A 17,258-nucleotide genomic window follows, 5' to 3' on the forward strand; every position below is an offset into this window, starting at 1 on the left:
AGCTCTTTGTGTGTTATAAAAACTAGTTCCCAAAACTTATCATATATTAGATGAGTGAATCGTGGACGTTAGGATGTTCGTGTGATGGGTAGATCTGTCTGGTAGTTACATGAGCACCACCTCTTGTTTATGCTGATAGTTAAGTGATTCACCACAGAAATAACAGCACATGAGACCAGGAGGCATGGCAGGATGTGCAGAATACCCCCGTTGAAGAGCAGAGGTGCAGAGGTACTCTGAGAGAGAACTATCAACATCTGAGGCCCGAGACTGTTCAACACGCTTCCACTACACATAAGGGGCATAACTGGCAGACCCCTCACAGTGTTCAAGAGAGAACTATCAACATCAGAGGCCCGAGACTGTTCAACACGCTTCCACTACACATAAGGGGCATAACTGGCCGACCCCTCACAGTGTTCAAGAGAGAACTATCAACATCAGAGGCCCGAGACTGTTCAACTCGCTTCCACTACACATAAGGGGCATAACTGGCTGACCCCTCACAGTGTTCAAGAGAGAACTATCAACATCAGAGGCCCGAGACTGTTCAACACGCTTCCACTACACATAAGGGACATAACTGGCCGACCCCTCACAGTGTTCAAGAGAGAACTATCAACATCAGAGGCCCGAGACTGTTCAACACGCTTCCACTACACATAAGGGACATAACTGGCCGACCCCTCACAGTGTTCAAGAGAGAACATGATAAACACCTCCAAAGGATAACTGATCAACCAGGCTGTGATTGTGGTGAATTCTGACTCGTGGGACTTTATTTATTTTAATTATTAATTAATTAATTTAATGTAAATTTATAGTGTATAATTAATTTTTTTTTTATTTCTTTCGATAGCTTAGTGGACTGTATGTTTAATTGAGCAGACTGTATGGATTTAAATTCCCCCAAGTCATATCCCAAAACAACTTGGGGATAAATTAATTATAGTAACCAATCAATGGAGAATTTATCGATTTATAGGAAATTTCTACTAAGGTTAGTTTATTGTTCTACTGGGGTTAATTTGTACACCAAGGCCTTAGGTGTTTGAAGGCTCCAGTATGGATATTAGAGGGACACGTGAGCAGTCTGTCAGGTTTGGGCCTAGTGGCAATGGCGTCTGTTCTCTTGATGATAAAGATTAAACCACCCAAAAGGTGGCACGGGCATGAATAGCCCATAATCTGTTCTCTCGTGGCGACAAGTTGTTGACCCTTAATTCCCAGGTGACCACACAAGACCTTCCGGAAGAACACAATATAACTACACCAGGAGTCTCACCTGAGCTGCCGTACGGTGAGGAAGTGTCGCCTGACCGCTCCGGTAGTTTGGGGTGTTTGCCGTTTTCGTCGGCAGGGGGTGTGGGTGTCTCTACCCTCCCTGCTGTTCCTGGTGGTGTGGACGTGGCACTTTTGCGATGGGCAGCCATCTTCTTCCTGTCGTGAGGGTTAACTCCAAAGGTTTGGAGTTTACTGGCCATGCGGGATACCCTCTCGTGGAGTTGGTCATGTGTGGTATACTCAAGGTCCCGGTCATGGACGTCTACGGTGTTGAGCTGGTCACTGCTCGCCGTGTGATCATCAAGTTTGTGGGAGAGGCAGTGTACCGTGACTTTCTCTGACGGTACGAGGGGCGGCAACGGGTCTGTGCCCATTTCGGACCGAAGCTGTGCAGTGACGTATGTGAGTGTCCATGGAGTCCCCATGGAGTTTCCTGAGACCCTCCTCCGGCGTTTCTTCCAGAGGTATGGCCCCGTCGTCAGTGTGCGGATGCACTCGCTGTCTTCTGGGAAATATTCGGGTGTGAAGACCAACACTCGTACCCTCGGGATGCGACAGAGGTCGGACATTCCATCCTCTGTCCGACTTTTAGGGTACTACGTGCGGGTGTTTTATGCCCGGCAACCCCGTACTTGTTTCCGGTGTGGCATGTTGGGGCATCAGGCTGCCGGGTGCACTGCTGATTCGGTTGCTCCCGTAAATTTATTCCGTGAGGAGGATTTCCCGCCGCTCCCTCTAGAGGAGGCCTCCGAGGATGAGGGGGTGAGCATACGGTTAGCTGATGCGGCTCCCTCTGCGTCGCCCGACGTTCTTCCGGTTGTTGCAGACCCTGCTCCGGGTATTGCAGTGCCGTCGGATGGTCTACCTGCTCCTGTCGATGTACCCGCTGCTCCCGTGGGCCTTCCTGGTGCTCACTGTGGGGCGTCGCTGTCTTCTCCCTCGTCTTCAGCTGCTGCGCCTGGCCCTGTGTCCTCGCCTCGGGTCCCAGATGTGTGGGTGTTGGGGTGGCTGCGGAGCGTCCTGCTGTGTGTGGCCCGGTTCCCCCTGTGGTAGAGGCTACTGCAGTTCTGCGTCGGGCGTCGATTCATCCGGCTGGTGGTGACCGTGTTTCTGGGTCAGCTTCCGGCTCTGAAGATATCTGGCCGAAGCCCAAACGTTCCTGGCTTTCATCTTCTGCCTGGGCCGATGTTGGGGACTTCAGTGACTGTGGGTTGTTGAGTGTTGACGGTGTAGATCCGGATGTGTCGATGTCTCCGCGGTTGTTTGTGGCGGAGGTCCATGTGCCTGCTGGTGCTGGTGCCTGTGTCTCGGGTGTGCCTTCTGTTCCTTCACCGCCAGGGGACTCTCTGCAGTGAGGTGTGGTGGCTTCCAATGCCAGGGATAGTGCAGATGCTGGTGCTGGGCGTGGCCTGGTAGTGACTTTACGAAAGGATGCGCGCCGCCCTGGTTCCCTGCAGTCGTCTGGTGGTGTGCCATGGCCGCTGGTGCCCCTGTGGTGGTGCCCTATGTCCGGCCTCTTCCTGTGAGGATGCGCATTGGGACCTGGAGGCCGTGGTTGCCGAGTTCCTGCTGTCTGAAAGGCCGGAGGACTTTCATTGTGACCAGATTCCTTGTGTATGGGGTAGAGTGGCAGTTACTCGCCTCCGGAGTGATACCATCTGGGTCCCCTGTTTGTTGCCAGGGTTCCGGATGAAATGGCGTCCCCGGTGGGTGGTCAAGACCCTTGGTGGTGGCTGCATTGGGAGGCGTTCAATGTGCAGTTTCCCTGGGTCTTGTTCCCGCGCAAATATGTCAGCTGATTTTTTTTTTTTTTTTTTTGCTAAATGTAGTGTTGTGTGCCCCTATGGCATTTTGTTTGCCCTAATGTATTGTGCCAGTGCCTCTCCCTTATTTGTTGCGGGGCCGGTGTTTTGGCGAGTGTTTTTATTCCTGTATTTGCTTTTGTGTTGTTACTTTGCCCTGTGTGTTCTACTTATGCATTGCTTTGTTGTGTTGTTTTTTGTTTTTATTTTCTTTTTTATTTTGTATTTTCTTTTTTATTTTTTGTTGTTTTTTATTTTTATTTTAGTTTTTCTTTTGTTTTTATTTCTGGCTTGTTGTGTGCTGTGCAATTTTCTTGTTCTATTTCATGTTGTCCCTTCTGATGCATTTTGTTCTCGGTCCTTCCGGCCGGTGCTTGTTTTGTTTTGTTTACTTTGTTTCCTATGTTATTTTATTGTATTTATTGTATTTCACTTGCATGCTTGCATGTAAAAAAAAAACAATATATATATATATATATATATATATATATATATATATATATATATATATATATATATATATATACATATATATATATGTCGTACCTAGTAGCCAGAACTCACTTCTCAGCCTACTATGCAAGGCCCGATTTGCCTAATAAGCCAAGTTTTCATGAATTAATGTTTTTTCGTCTACCTAACCTACCTAACCTAACCTAACCTAGCTTTTTTTGGCTACCTAACCTAACCTAACCTATAAAGATAGGTTAGGTTAGGTTAGGTAGGGTTGGTTAGGTTCGGTCATATATCTACGTTAATTTTAACTCCAATAAAAAAAAATTGACCTCATACATAGTGAAAAGGGTAGCTTTATCATTTCATAAGAAAACAATTATAGTAAATATATTAATTCAGGAAAACTTGGCTTATTAGGCAAATCGGGCCTTGAATAGTAGACTGAGAAGTGAGTTCTGGCTACTAGGTACGACATATATATATATATATATATATATATATATATATATATATATATATATATATATATATATATATATATATATATATATATATATATATAACTACACCAACTTTACTTCCTATCACAGATATAGCACGTTGAAATTATTATGGTAAAGATTTTACAAGATTGTGAGAAGCTTACACGGTTTTGGGGTGTTGCCCGCCTCCTAACCGGAATGTCAATAATAATATTTAAAAGCCTAATAATAAAATTTGGACTGTTTAGGACAAACCAGAGTGGAGGTACCTTAGTTATTTAGAGATTGCGGCAGGTGAAGAACGTAGGAATGGCTCAAATTACGAGTGCAAACGTAACTGCTTCTTTGTGCTGCCTCACGAGAGCAGTGTTCTTTTCACACTGGCCTCCTCCCTCTTCCCCGACTCAGTCACGTTACTGGAACCAAGTCATTTTTGTCCATTTATGGACGAAGAGAGGCATTAATTTTAATGGTAAATTTATTTAATCCAGTCAAAAGGAACAGTTTTTTGTTATTAATATTAATAATGTACTGGGCGTTTTTAGTGACGATTAATATTTTGTTAACATATTTTGTTGTGATGTAGAAATATATATTCCATAATTAAGGGAAAATTCCACTGTGATCTCTTTTTTTTTTAACGCGTTATTAATTAATTTGTGTTAATATTGGTTAATTAGTACAAGAACAGCAGCGCAATTATCTGCATATTGTAACTAGGATTATTAAAGTAGGTAATTTTTCCAGACAGTGACTCATACGTCAGGCTGCGAGCAGCCGCGTCCAACAGCCTGGTTGACCAGTTCAGCAACCAGAAGGCCTGGTCGATGACCGGGCCGCGGGGACACTAAGTCCCGGAATCACCTCAAGGTAACCACCACTTGTTTGGTCTGATAGCTATGTGTAGTTAACCTGTTACGTGTAGATAGCAGTAGATATCCGTCAGTCTCAGGAGACTATGGAGTTGTGCTCTGGTTGTCGGTCTGGAGTGGCCTCTTCAGGGCGCAAAGCCTGGGTAGGTGGATTGGGGGGAGGGGGAAGCTGTTACCCATGCAGCAAGCTCCCCCGTCTCTAGGGCACAAAGCCAGGGTAGGTTGATACGGGGGAGAAGCTGTTACCCATGCACCAGGTCCCTCCCTCTGCACAGCGCCGAAAGTCTCCAGTGGAAAGCCAAACGCCGTTGCAGGATCTTGTCAGAACGATTAGGGGGTTGGTGTGTGTGTATTGTGTAGTCCAGTAACATGCTTCTCTACACCTCCCGCCGTTAGGAGTGAAGTACCAAACAAGTGCTGAATGCACCATAATTTTAATGCTGTCAACTACAATTACAAGATTCGGGGTTCGATCCCCGGCGGATCGGAAACAAATGGGCAGAGTTTCTTTCACCCTGATGCACCTGTTCACCTAGCAGTAAACAGGTACCTGGGAGTTAGACAGGTGCTACAAGCTGCTACCCGTATGTGTGTGTGTAACAAAAAGGAGACCTGGTCCGGGACAGGGCCGCGGGGACGCTAAGCCCCGAAATCATCTCAAGATAACCTCAGGATAACCTCAAGATAACCTCAAGATAACCTTGCACTCATTTCGCGGGTTGTTGAGTGCAACTTCGGCTCTGACTCGTGCATTAGGCTTGCTTCTCACAGCACTGTAAAGCGTTGGCTGTCATTGGTCTCTAAACTGACCAATGGTGACCACTGTGGCTGTCATTGGTCTCTAAACTGACCAATGGTGGCCACTGTGGCTGTCAATGGTCTCTCAACTGACCAATGGTGGCCACTGTGACTGTCATTGGTCTCTAAACTGACCAATGGTGACCACTGTGGCTGTCATTGGTCTCTCAACTGACCAATGGGGGACCACTGTGTCTGTCAATGGTCTCTAAACTGACCAATGGGGACCACTGTGGCTGTCAATGGTCTCTAAACTGACCAATGGTGACCACTGTGGCTGTCAATGGTCTCTCAACTGACCAATGGTGGCCACTGTGGCTGTCATTGGTCTCTAAACTGACCAATGGTGACCACTGTGACTATCAATGGTCTCTAAACTGACCAATGGTGACCACTGTGACTGTCAATGGTCTCTCAACTGACCAATGGGGGACCACTGTGTCTGTCAATGATCTCTAAACTGACCAATGGTGACCACTGTGGCTGTCAATGGTCTCTCAACTGACCAATGGTGGCCACTGTGGCTGTCAATGGTCTCTAAACTGACCATTGGTGACCACTGTGACTATCAATGGTCTCTAAACTGACCAATGGTGACCACTGTGACTGTCAATGGTCTCTCAACTGACCAATGGGGGACCACTGTGTCTGTCAATGGTCTCTAAACTGACCAATGGGGACCACTGTGGCTGTCAATGGTCTCTCAACTGACCAATGGTGACCACTGTGGCTGTCATTGGTCTCTCAACTGACCAATGGTGACCACTGTGGCTGGGTGTTCAAGAGAGTGTGAACTTGACTCTTTAAACTCCAATATATCTAAGAGAGAGTAGAGAAGCTGCTGTATAACTTAGTCTTAACCAGGCCATCGTTGGAGGTCACGACCGAGAGAGCAGACAAGGCTGTTAAGACCTCGTGTAACTGGCCACCTTGAGGTGGTATCTTAAGCACCTAACGAGACATTAACTCTGACAGAACCAGTTTTACCTTGACGTGAAATTTCTAATGGATCAGTGCACATAGTGTAGTCACTAATAAATTAATTACTCGTCACTCGCGTCATTAATAAATTAATTATTAATTGCTGCAACGGATCACACATTCTCCATTTATTTTGGCATAATGCATAACAGACAAAAGGCAAAACCACACAGAAAATCATACAGTGATTTTATACATACATACATAAACAATTTGGAGCATACGCGCAGTGCCCCTATCAACAAGTATTAACAGTCACACAATCGTATGTACCTTACGCACATAAATTCACATAGCCCAAGGAATGGACTATACGACCATAATTAGAAATCCCCCCAAAACCGAGCCCGAGATCCCCATTTACAAATATACAACATCAAATAACTTCATCACATCAGAGGCAAGGCCCAAAAAAATAAATAATTAAGTCCGTCACGGCTAATATTTTCGCGAGATTTAGGTGAGCGGTGCAGAGGACGGTGTGCGTGTGTGTGTGTGTGTGTGTGTGTGTGTGTGTGTGTGTGTGTGTGTGTGTGTGTGTGTGTGTGTGTGTGTGTGTGTGTTGAGGCCGCCTGGGCGCAGGGCGTGAAGGTAGTCCGCGTGGGTCTCCTGCCAGGGGAGGAGGAGTGACTGGGCACCAACCTTCACCTACTTGGTCTGTCTGGGTGACCTAAGCTCAATGGCTGGCTTAGCTGAATAGGTCGGGGGTCTGTCTCACTGTGTATGTGAGCAGTTCTCCATATATTGCAGAAATTATATGTATCTCATAAAATTTGTGTATCTTTTGTAAGATATGTTTGTCTCTCTCTCTCTCTCTCTCTCTCTCTCTCTCTCTCTCTCTCTCTCTCTCTCTCTCTCTCTCTCTCTCTATCAGTTTCTAAGTCTACTGTTCTCTAGGAATTGTGCTGATGTTCCTAGTACAATTGGAAGCTAAGAGCCATATCCCTACATCACCTCATCTGAAGCCTAACCTTACAAACATATATTTTATGACATTATAACTAGAAATACACAAATTGTTTAAGTATCTATCAAGTAGGGGAAGAGGATGAACCAGGAGCCAGCTATCTGATAAAGTTTTCAAATATATATATATATATATATATATATATATATATATATATATATATATATATATATATATATATATATATATAGTCACTACACTTGATTCCTCGTTATATGTCGAGCAAATATGCTCCAAATGTGTGTCAGTTTAGCAATGAGTGAACGCTGACGGAGTGAAGCCGTCCAGAAACGGTCCAGATAGCAGCAGGGTGTTACCTGCTGAGCGCCTTGTGTAGTGACTGCCAACTTCTGCTTGTTCTCAAGGGTTGGGCCAGATGCAGAACCTTGAGAGAATACTTGTCGTGTCCCTTAGTCGTAAACCTGCCATCATCTCCGAGTTCTTGACGACTGAGGCGCCGACTACTCCAACAAGAATGGGTCAACAACAAAGATATCTTGCAGGCGATGAGTCACAATAACGTGGCTGAAGTATGTTGACCAGACCACACACTAGAAGTTGAAGGGACGACGACGTTTCGGTCCGTCCTGGACCATTCTCTGGACCTGGACAATCGACTAGAGAATGGTCCAGGACGGACCGAAACGTCGTCGTCCCTTCAACTTTTAGTGTGTGGTCTGGTCAAAGATATCTTCTCCCACGGTTATCTTGCCCTCAGTTCTGATCAAGTAAGAGGGGCAGGATATCCAGTAGAGTGCTGCAGACTCAAAACAGGAAATCTCCTTTTTGGCTATATAGTCGTAATCGATGGGCAGTTTCCCCTGATAATTCCCTTCCCTGTATTTTAAGCCTACGGTTCATTAATTATTTGATTGTTGGCGCCAGAGACGACTGGTTTATTATGCACCCCATACTCATCCTGTGAGCGGTAGCGCAAAAAGAATTACAGAGGGCACAAAAGGTCTTTATCAGACTTCAACAGAGATTATTACATTAAATACATCTATCCTACACAACTTACAATTATAATATCAGCCGAAAAATACCTGATCAACCAGGCTGTGATTCATACGTCAAGCTGCGAGCATCTGCGTCCTATACAGCCTGGTTGACTAGGTGACCAACCGGGAGGCCTGGTTAGAGACCGGGCCGCGGGACCGTTGATCCCCGGAAGCTACGCAAGGTAGTTACTGAGAATGTTCCATTTCAAAAGCTTTGTATTTATAGTTAATCATTACACATTAACGATCTTTTCGCTATTACATAATTATTATGAATAGTCCAGGTGTTACTAAGTCCAGGTGTTACTAAGTCCAGGTGTTACTAAGTCCAGGTGTTACTAAGTCCAGGGGTTACTAAGTCCAGGTGTTACTAAGTCAAGGTGTTACTAAGTCCAGGGGTTACTAAGTCCAGGGGTTACTAAGTCCAGGTGTTACTAATAGTCCAGGTGTTACTAAGTCCAGGTGTTACTAAGTCAAGGTGTTACTAAGTCCAGGTGTTACTAATAGTCCAGGTGTTACTAATAGTCCAGGTGTTACTAAGTCCAGGTGTTACTAAGTCCAGGTGTTACTAAGTCCAGGTGTTACTAAGTCCAGGTGTTACTAAGTCCAGGTGTTACTAATAGTCCAGGTGTTACTAAGTCCAGGTGTTACTAATAGTCCAGGTGTTACTAAGTCAAGGTGTTACTAAGTCCAGGTGTTACTAATAGTCCAGGTGTTACTAATAGTCCAGGTGTTACTAAGTCAAGGTGTTACTAAGTCCAGGTGTTACTAAGTCCAGGTGTTACTAAGTCCAGGTGTTACTAAGTCCAGGTGTTACTAAGTCCAGGTGTTACTAATAGTCCAGGTGTTACTAAGTCCAGGTGTTACTAAGTCCAGGTGTTACTAAGTCCAGGTGTTACTAAGTCCAGGTGTTACTAAGTCCAGGTGTTACTAAGTCCAGGTGTTACTAATAGTCCAGGTGTTACTAATAGTCCAGGTGTTACTAAGTCCAGGTGTTACTAAGTCCAGGTGTTACTAAGTCCAGGTGTTACTAAGTCCAGGTGTTACTAATAGTCCAGGTGTTACTAAGTCCAGGTGTTACTAATAGTCCAGGTGTTACTAAGTCCAGGTGTTACTAAGTCCAGGTGTTACTAATAGTCCAGGTGTTACTAAGTCCAGGTGTTACTAAGTCCAGGTGTTACTAAGTCCAGGTGTTACTAAGTCCAGGTGTTACTAAGTCCAGGTGTTACTAAGTCCAGGTGTTACTAAGTCCAGGTGTTACTAATAGTCCAGCTGTTACTAAGTCCAGGTGTTACTAAGTCCAGGTGTTACTAAGTCCAGGTGTTACTAAGTCCAGGTGTTACTAAGTCCAGGTGTTACTAATAGTCCAGGTGTTACTAAGTCCAGGTGTTACTAATAGTCCAGGTGTTACTAAGTCCAGGTGTTACTAAGTCCAGGTGTTACTAATAGTCCAGGTGTTACTAATAGTCCAGGTGTTACTAAGTCCAGGTGTTACTAAGTCCAGGTGTTACTAAGTCCAGGTGTTACTAATAGTCCAGGTGTTACTAAGTCCAGGTGTTACTAATAGTCCAGGTGTTACTAAGTCCAGGTGTTACTAAGTCCAGGTGTTACTAAGTCCAGGTGTTACTAAGTCCAGGTGTTACTAATAGTCCAGGTGTTACTAAGTCCAGGTGTTACTAAGTCCAGGTGTTACTAAGTCCAGGTGTTACTAAGTCCAGGTGTTACTAATAGTCCAGGTGTTACTAAGTCCAGGTGTTACTAAGTCCAGGTGTTACTAAGTCCAGGTGTTACTAAGTCCAGGTGTTACTAATAGTCCAGGTGTTACTAAGTCCAGGTGTTACTAATAGTCCAGGTGTTACTAAGTCCAGGTGTTACTAAGTCCAGGTGTTACTAAGTCCAGGTGTTACTAATAGTCCAGGTGTTACTAAGTCCAGGTGTTACTAATAGTCCAGGTGTTACTAAGTCCAGGTGTTACTAAGTCCAGGTGTTACTAAGTCCAGGTGTTACTAATAGTCCAGGTGGTATCAGCCAGGAAGCTTGGCAGGGAGCCAGGAAGCTTGGCAGGGAGCCAGGAAGCTTGGCAGGGAGCCAGGAAGCTTGACAGGGAGCCAGGAAGCTTGGCAGGGAGCCAGGAAGCTTGGCAGAGAGCTAGGAAGCTTGACAGGGAGCCAGGAAGCTTGACAGGGAGCCAGGAAGCTTGACAGGGAGCTAGTAAGCTTGACAGGGAGCTAGTAAGCTTGGCAGGGAGCCAGGAAGCTTGACAGGGAGCCAGGAAGCTTGGCAGGGAGCCAGTAAGCTTGACAGGGAACTAGTAAGCTTGACAGGGAGCCAGGAAGCTTGACAGGAAGCCAGTAAGCTTGGCAGGGAGCCAGGAAGCTTGACAGGGAGCTAGTAAGCTTGACAGGGAGCCAGGAAGCTTGACAGGGAGCCAGTAAGCTTGACAGGGAGCCAGGAAGCTTGACAGGGAGCCAGTAAGCTTGGCAGGGAGCCAGGAAGCTTGACAGGGAGCCAGGAAGCTTGACAGGGAGCCAGGAAGCTTGACAAGGAGCCAGGAAGCTTGACAGGGAGCCAATAAGCTTGACAAGGAGCCAGGAAGCTTGACAGGGAGCCAGGAAGCTTGACAGGGAGCCAGGAAGCTTGACAAGGAACCAGGAAGCTTGACAGGGAGCCAGGAAGCTTGACAGGGAGCTAGTAAGCTTGGCAGGGAGCCAGGAAGCTTGACAGGGAGCCAGTAAGCTTGACAGGGAGCCAGGAAGCTTGACAGGGAGCCAGGAAGCTTGACAGGGAGCTAGTAAGCTTGGCAGGGAGCCAGGAATCTTGACAGGGAGCCAGGAAGCTTGACAGGGAGCCAGGAAGCTTGGCAGGGAGCCAGGAAGCTTGGCAGGGAGCCAGGAAGCTTGGCAGGGAGCCAGGAAGCTTGACAGGGAGCCAGGAAGCTTGACAGGGAGCCAGGAAGCTTGACAGGGAGCCAGGAAGCTTGACAGGGAGTCAGGAAGCTTGGCAGGGAGCCAGGAAGCTTGGCAGGGAGCCAGGAAGCTTGACAGGGAGCCAGGAAGCTTGGCAGGAAGCCAGGAAGCTTGGTAGGGAGCCAGGAAGCTTGGCAGGGAGCCAGGAAGCTTGACAGGGAGCCAGGAAGCTTGGCAGGGAGCCAGGAAGCTTGACAGGAAACCAGGAAGCTTGGCAGGAAGCCAGGAAGCTTGGCAGAGAGCCAGGAAGCTTGGCAGGGAGCCAGGAAGCTTGACAGGGAGCCAGGAAGCTTGACAGGGAGCCAGGAAGCTTGACAGGGAGCCAGTAAGCTTGGCAGGGAGCCAGGAAGCTTGACAGGGAGCCAGGAAGCTTGGCAGGAAGCCAGGAAGCTTGGCAGGGAGCCAAGAAGCTTGGCAGGGGGCCAGGAAGCTTGACAGGAAGCCAGGAAGCTTGACAGGGAGCCAGGAAGCTTGACAGGGAGCCAGTAAGCTTGGCAGGGAGCCAGGAAGCTTGACAGGGAGCCAGGAAGCTTGACAGGGAGCCAGGAAGCTTGACAAGGAGCCAGGAAGCTTGATAAGGAGCCAGGAAGCTTCACAGGGAGCCAGGAAGCTTGACAAGGAGCCAGGAAGCTTGACAGGGAGCCAGGAAGCTTGACAGGGAGCCAGGAAGCTTGGCAGGAAGCCAGGAAGCTTGACAGGGAGCCAGGAAGCTTGACTCGCTGCCTTGTCTACCCTGTCACTTTTACAGTGATGACGAAGGTTGTGTGTGGTAAAGATAGATACAATGATGATGGTTGTGTGTGGTAAAGATAGATACAATGATGATGGTTGTGTGTGGTAAAGATAGATACAATGATGATGGTTGTGTGTGGTAAAGATGGATACAATGATGATGATTGTGTGTGGTAAAGATGGATACAATGATGATGGTTGTGTGTGGTAAAGATGGATACAATGATGATGATTGTGTGTGGTAAAGATGGATACAATGAAGACAGTGTGTGTGGGGTAAAGATGGATACAATGAAGACAGTGTGTGTGGGGTAAAGATAGATACAATGATGATGGTTGTGTGTGGTAAAGATGGATACAATGATGATGGTTGTGTGGGGTAAAGATAGATACAATGATGATGGTTGTGTGTGGTAAAGATGGATACAATGAAGACAGTGTGTAGTGAAGATGTCGGCTTCATTAGGGATGCAATACCAGGTACTCCCTCTAGTGTGCATATGTTTCTACACTTCAAAATGGAAATGTCTGTATGTGGCTGGGGTTGAAGGCTAGACGCTTGGGGCTAGTCTCACCCAACTGTTCCAAGTAATTGCTGTTTGGTGCGTGGGTCAGGATTGTCATCATTAAGAATGCCAAGTGCCACGGTGCCAATGTGACCCCCAACCAAAATTTCGCAATATATATGACTCGACTCTGAATGATTTCTTTTTAGTTTTTGGCAAAATTGGAAACTATGTTCTGATCAAGATGAAATCTGAACAAATGAAATCATAATAAACATTAAACCACCCAAAATTTTTATATATTTTTTCCCATTAGATTTTATGGATTGCGTGGAATATTTAAGGTAACTTTCATTCACTGTTGTTATATACTGATGGGTAGAGGAACACACGACTGCTGACTCCTTACCTTACCTTCCCATGGCTCATGGTAAGCCTTACCCACTACTTTCCCTGGAACACTACCTGCCAATCGTTTAACAACCAGGTACCCAATTACTGTTGGGTGAACAGAGGCGGACAGTTTAGGGGCCAGATTCACGAAAGCACTTACGTAAACACTTACGAACCTGTACATCTTTGCTCAATCTTTGACGGCTTTGTTTCCAATTATTAAACAGTTAATGAGCTCCGAAGCACCAGGAGGCTGTTTATAACAATAACAACAGTTGATTGGCAAGTTGTCATGCTTGTAAAGTGTTTAATAAATGAAAACAAAGCCGTCAAAGATTGAGGAAAGATGTACACGTTCGTAAGTGCTTGCGTAAATGCTTTCGTGAATCTGGCCCCTGGTCTGGCGTCTCACAACCCATCTGTAGGAATACGAACTACAATGTCGGTCAAGAACTATTACTACTGTATTTTTAAATGGTTCACTTGACAACCCAACAACTTGGGGTGGAGGATAGAGCGACGGTCTCGCCTCATGCAGGTCAGCGGTCAACTGTGTAAGCTAGTCAGAATTGCATTTCACCTTTGTAAACGCACATTAATGACATGTAAAAACGACACCTCGAACACTGTTTATGTGGGGCAGACGTAAATATATTTATGTATTTATGTTTGTAGGTTATTTTAGCATTTTATAAGGATTTTATAAGGACTGTTTTAGCAGTCTCCGTGGTGTAGTGGTAAGACACTCGCCTGGCGTTCCGCGAGCGCTATGTCATGGGTTCGTATCCTGGCCGGGGAGGATTTACTGGGCGCAATTCCTTAACTGTAGCCTCTGTTTAACGCAACAGTAAAATGTGTACTTGGATGAAAAAACGATTCTTCGCGGCAGGGGATCGTATTCCAGGGACCATAGGATTAAGGACTTGCCCGAAACGCTACGCGTACTAGTGGCTCTACAAGAATGTAACAACTCTTCTATATATCTCAAAAAAAAAAAAAAAAAAAAAAAAAAAAATAAGCACTACAATCACCCTCTGTGGTTGATTGTTCAATAAAACACTGAACTATATGTTTAACAGATCTCTAATCCTGTCCATGGAGGGCAGAAGAAAATGTATATATGCTGGTTAGCATTGAAAGTGTGTGACCACGTCTGTTACAGGAAAAAAAAAAATTCCCCGACCGTCCACAAGTGGTTGGGGCACCATTCCTTCCCTCCGTCCCATCCCAAATCCTTATCCTAACCCCTTCTAAGTGCTATATATTCGTAACGTCAATTTCTTTCTTTCACGGGAGACATCTCCCGTCACGCAGGGTGCAGTCGCACCTCCACAGATCTCCAGTATCATCTATTGATACTGGAAATGGCTCAAAAGGGCCACCACTTATGGGCTATTCATGCCCAAGCCACCTTTTGGGTGGCTTAATCTTCTCTCTCTCTCTTCTTTCTTTATTATGCACCCCATACCCATCCCGTGAGCGGTGGTGTAAAGGATTACAGAGGCACATAATGGGCTCAGGAACTGAACCCTCTGGTTCGTTTAGCTAAGCAAATAACAATGTTTGACGCTAGTTACAAAATTATCAATGTTGTATACACATGTACACACACTCATACATATATGTACATATATATATATATATACGTATACATACACATACATATCTAATCACCCACACAAATACACACATCAATAATCTTTGTGCCACACAAAGGTGTCACAAGTGACACAAAGGTGTCACAAGTGACACAAAGGTGTCACAAGTGACATTACAAGAGGTTCACAACAGTCACTATACAAGGCACTTTACATCTGTAGTGAGTCACACAGTTACTAGTCTTGCTCCACACCCACCCAACTGGGCGGCGGCTTTACAGTCATGTGCTCCACACCCACCCAACTGGGCGGCAGCTTTACAGTCATGTGCTCCACACCCACCCAACTGGGCGGCAGCTTTACAGTCATGTGCTCCACACCCACCCAACTGGGCGGCAGCTTTACAGTCATGTGCTCCACACCCACCCAACTGGGCGGCAGCTTTACAGTCATGTGCTCCACACCCACCCAACTGGGCGGCAGCTTTACAGTCATGTGCTCCACACCCACCCAACTGGGCGGCAGCTTTACAGTCATGTGCTCCACACCTACCCAACTGGGCGGCAGCTTTACAGTCATGTGCTCCACACCCACCCAACTGGGCGGCAGCTTTACAGTCATGTGCTCCACACCCACCCAACTGGGCGGCAGCTTTACAGTCATGTGCTCCACACCCACCCAACTGGGCGGCAGCTTTACAGTCATGTGCAGGCATTATCTACAGTAAACAAATTTTGGATACTTCGCTAAGATTTCGGGCAGCACATCATTATGAATGAAGTACTTACACATTTCTTGGACACTATTGATGGCGTTATCTCTAAATTCCGCAATTTTTTCACATTCCATTATATAATAACGCAAAGTATGCGAATAGTTCTGCTGACAGAGTTTACATTTAGTCAAATCTACATCAGCAGATGTTACAAATTCCCAGAGGTACTTGAAGCCGAGCCTAAGTCTAGCAATGGTAACATCTAGAAGTCTGCTAACATTATTGGATGACCCATAGACGTGCGGTTCTTCATGCGTACTTAACCTATTATAGGTATAGGTTAAGTAATTAACCTATACCTATTATAGGTATAGGTTAAATAATAATTGTAATTACGAAGCAATAAGATGCTTATCTTAACATACTAAGAAGGTTAGGTAAGGTCGGTGTTTCTATGAAGCTTTTCAAGGTAAACTAGTATGTTTAGTATGTCACATATGCACTTATTTAATAAGTCAATATTGACTGTAAGAAAGTGTGAGAACGGGTTGTATATATCCCGACGTGCAACGAAATTACAATGCAGAAATCCGAACTATTGAGTTGGACAAACCGGAAAACTATTTTTTACTGTGTTGCTTTAACAAACTAAACAAACCTAACCTCCCTAGGCCTAATACATGATATATGAGGCCTAATATAGTACATATGTGTGCTATACTAGGCCTAGGAATATTTAAGCTTGTGTTTTAGCTTTATTTTAAAAGAATTCTTAACAAGTCAGTATACTACTATCTAAAAGGTAGGTAAGTACGGATTTGGGACTATTGTCGATGACAATAAGTCAGGATTGTCATCATTAAGAAGAATGCCAAGTGACACGGTGCCAATGTGACCCCCAACCAAAATTTCGCAATACATATGACTCGACTCTGAGTCGAGTGGCTAAACAGGAGGCTAAACAACCCATCCTAAACAGGAGGATGGGTTGCGGCGGCACTACAATCACTGCATGTCACAATCAACTAAAACACGATTATATAAAAACTTCCGTGAAATCTAAATTCAGGTGCCGTGACTATGGCTGCCCGGCCGCTTAATCTGAACCCCACCTTTTCCACCCCCGAGAAAACGTCCCAAAACCCATTCCTATTTTTTTATTTAGCCAAATAACTACGGAAAGGTAGTAAGGGACTAACCTCAGAAATGGGTTGTGGTGGACGCCGCGAAGACCTTTTTAAGGCAGTAGTCCAGATGGTGTGATGGCAGGGGGGGTGTCTAACCCCCTCCGTCTGCTCACCCGGCAAAGTTGCTATAACATCTGCATGATAACAATCGGCTAAAGCTTTTTGCGCTACCGCTCACAGGATGGGTATAGGATGCACAATAAACTAGCCACCTCCGTCGGCAATAATCAATCAATCCACGACGCTGTGCTTCAAGAACTATCACCATGTGTACCACTACACAGCCACAACAACACCCAGCACATGCGACGCTGGAAGGGGAGGTGTGTGCCAGCGAGGTGTACCCGCAGACGACGGAGTCCCACCGGTCCAGATTCACGAAGCAGTTACTTACGAACGTGTACATCTTTCCTCAATATTTTAAAAAGGACGACTTTGGTTATATTTATTAAACAGTTTACAAGTATGAAAACTTCCCAATCAACTGTTGTTATTGTTATAAACAGTCTCCTGGTGCT

General features: G+C 45.7%; 1 long non-coding RNA gene across 1 annotated transcript in view; it reads right to left on the reverse strand.

Annotated features, from left to right (window-relative positions):
* The window catches only part of LOC138359282 (uncharacterized), a 175,559-nt gene extending 158,790 nt beyond the window's left edge, over positions 1–16,769 (reverse strand). The window contains exon 1 of the long non-coding RNA XR_011225909.1: positions 16,753–16,769. This is a non-coding gene — a long non-coding RNA (uncharacterized lncRNA). The remainder of the gene's footprint in view (positions 1–16,752) is intronic.
* Between the last annotated feature and the right edge of the window lie 489 nt (positions 16,770–17,258).

The sequence above is a fragment of the Procambarus clarkii genome, chromosome 90, assembly GCF_040958095.1.
Source record: "Procambarus clarkii isolate CNS0578487 chromosome 90, FALCON_Pclarkii_2.0, whole genome shotgun sequence".
Lineage (NCBI taxonomy): Eukaryota > Metazoa > Arthropoda > Malacostraca > Decapoda > Cambaridae > Procambarus > Procambarus clarkii.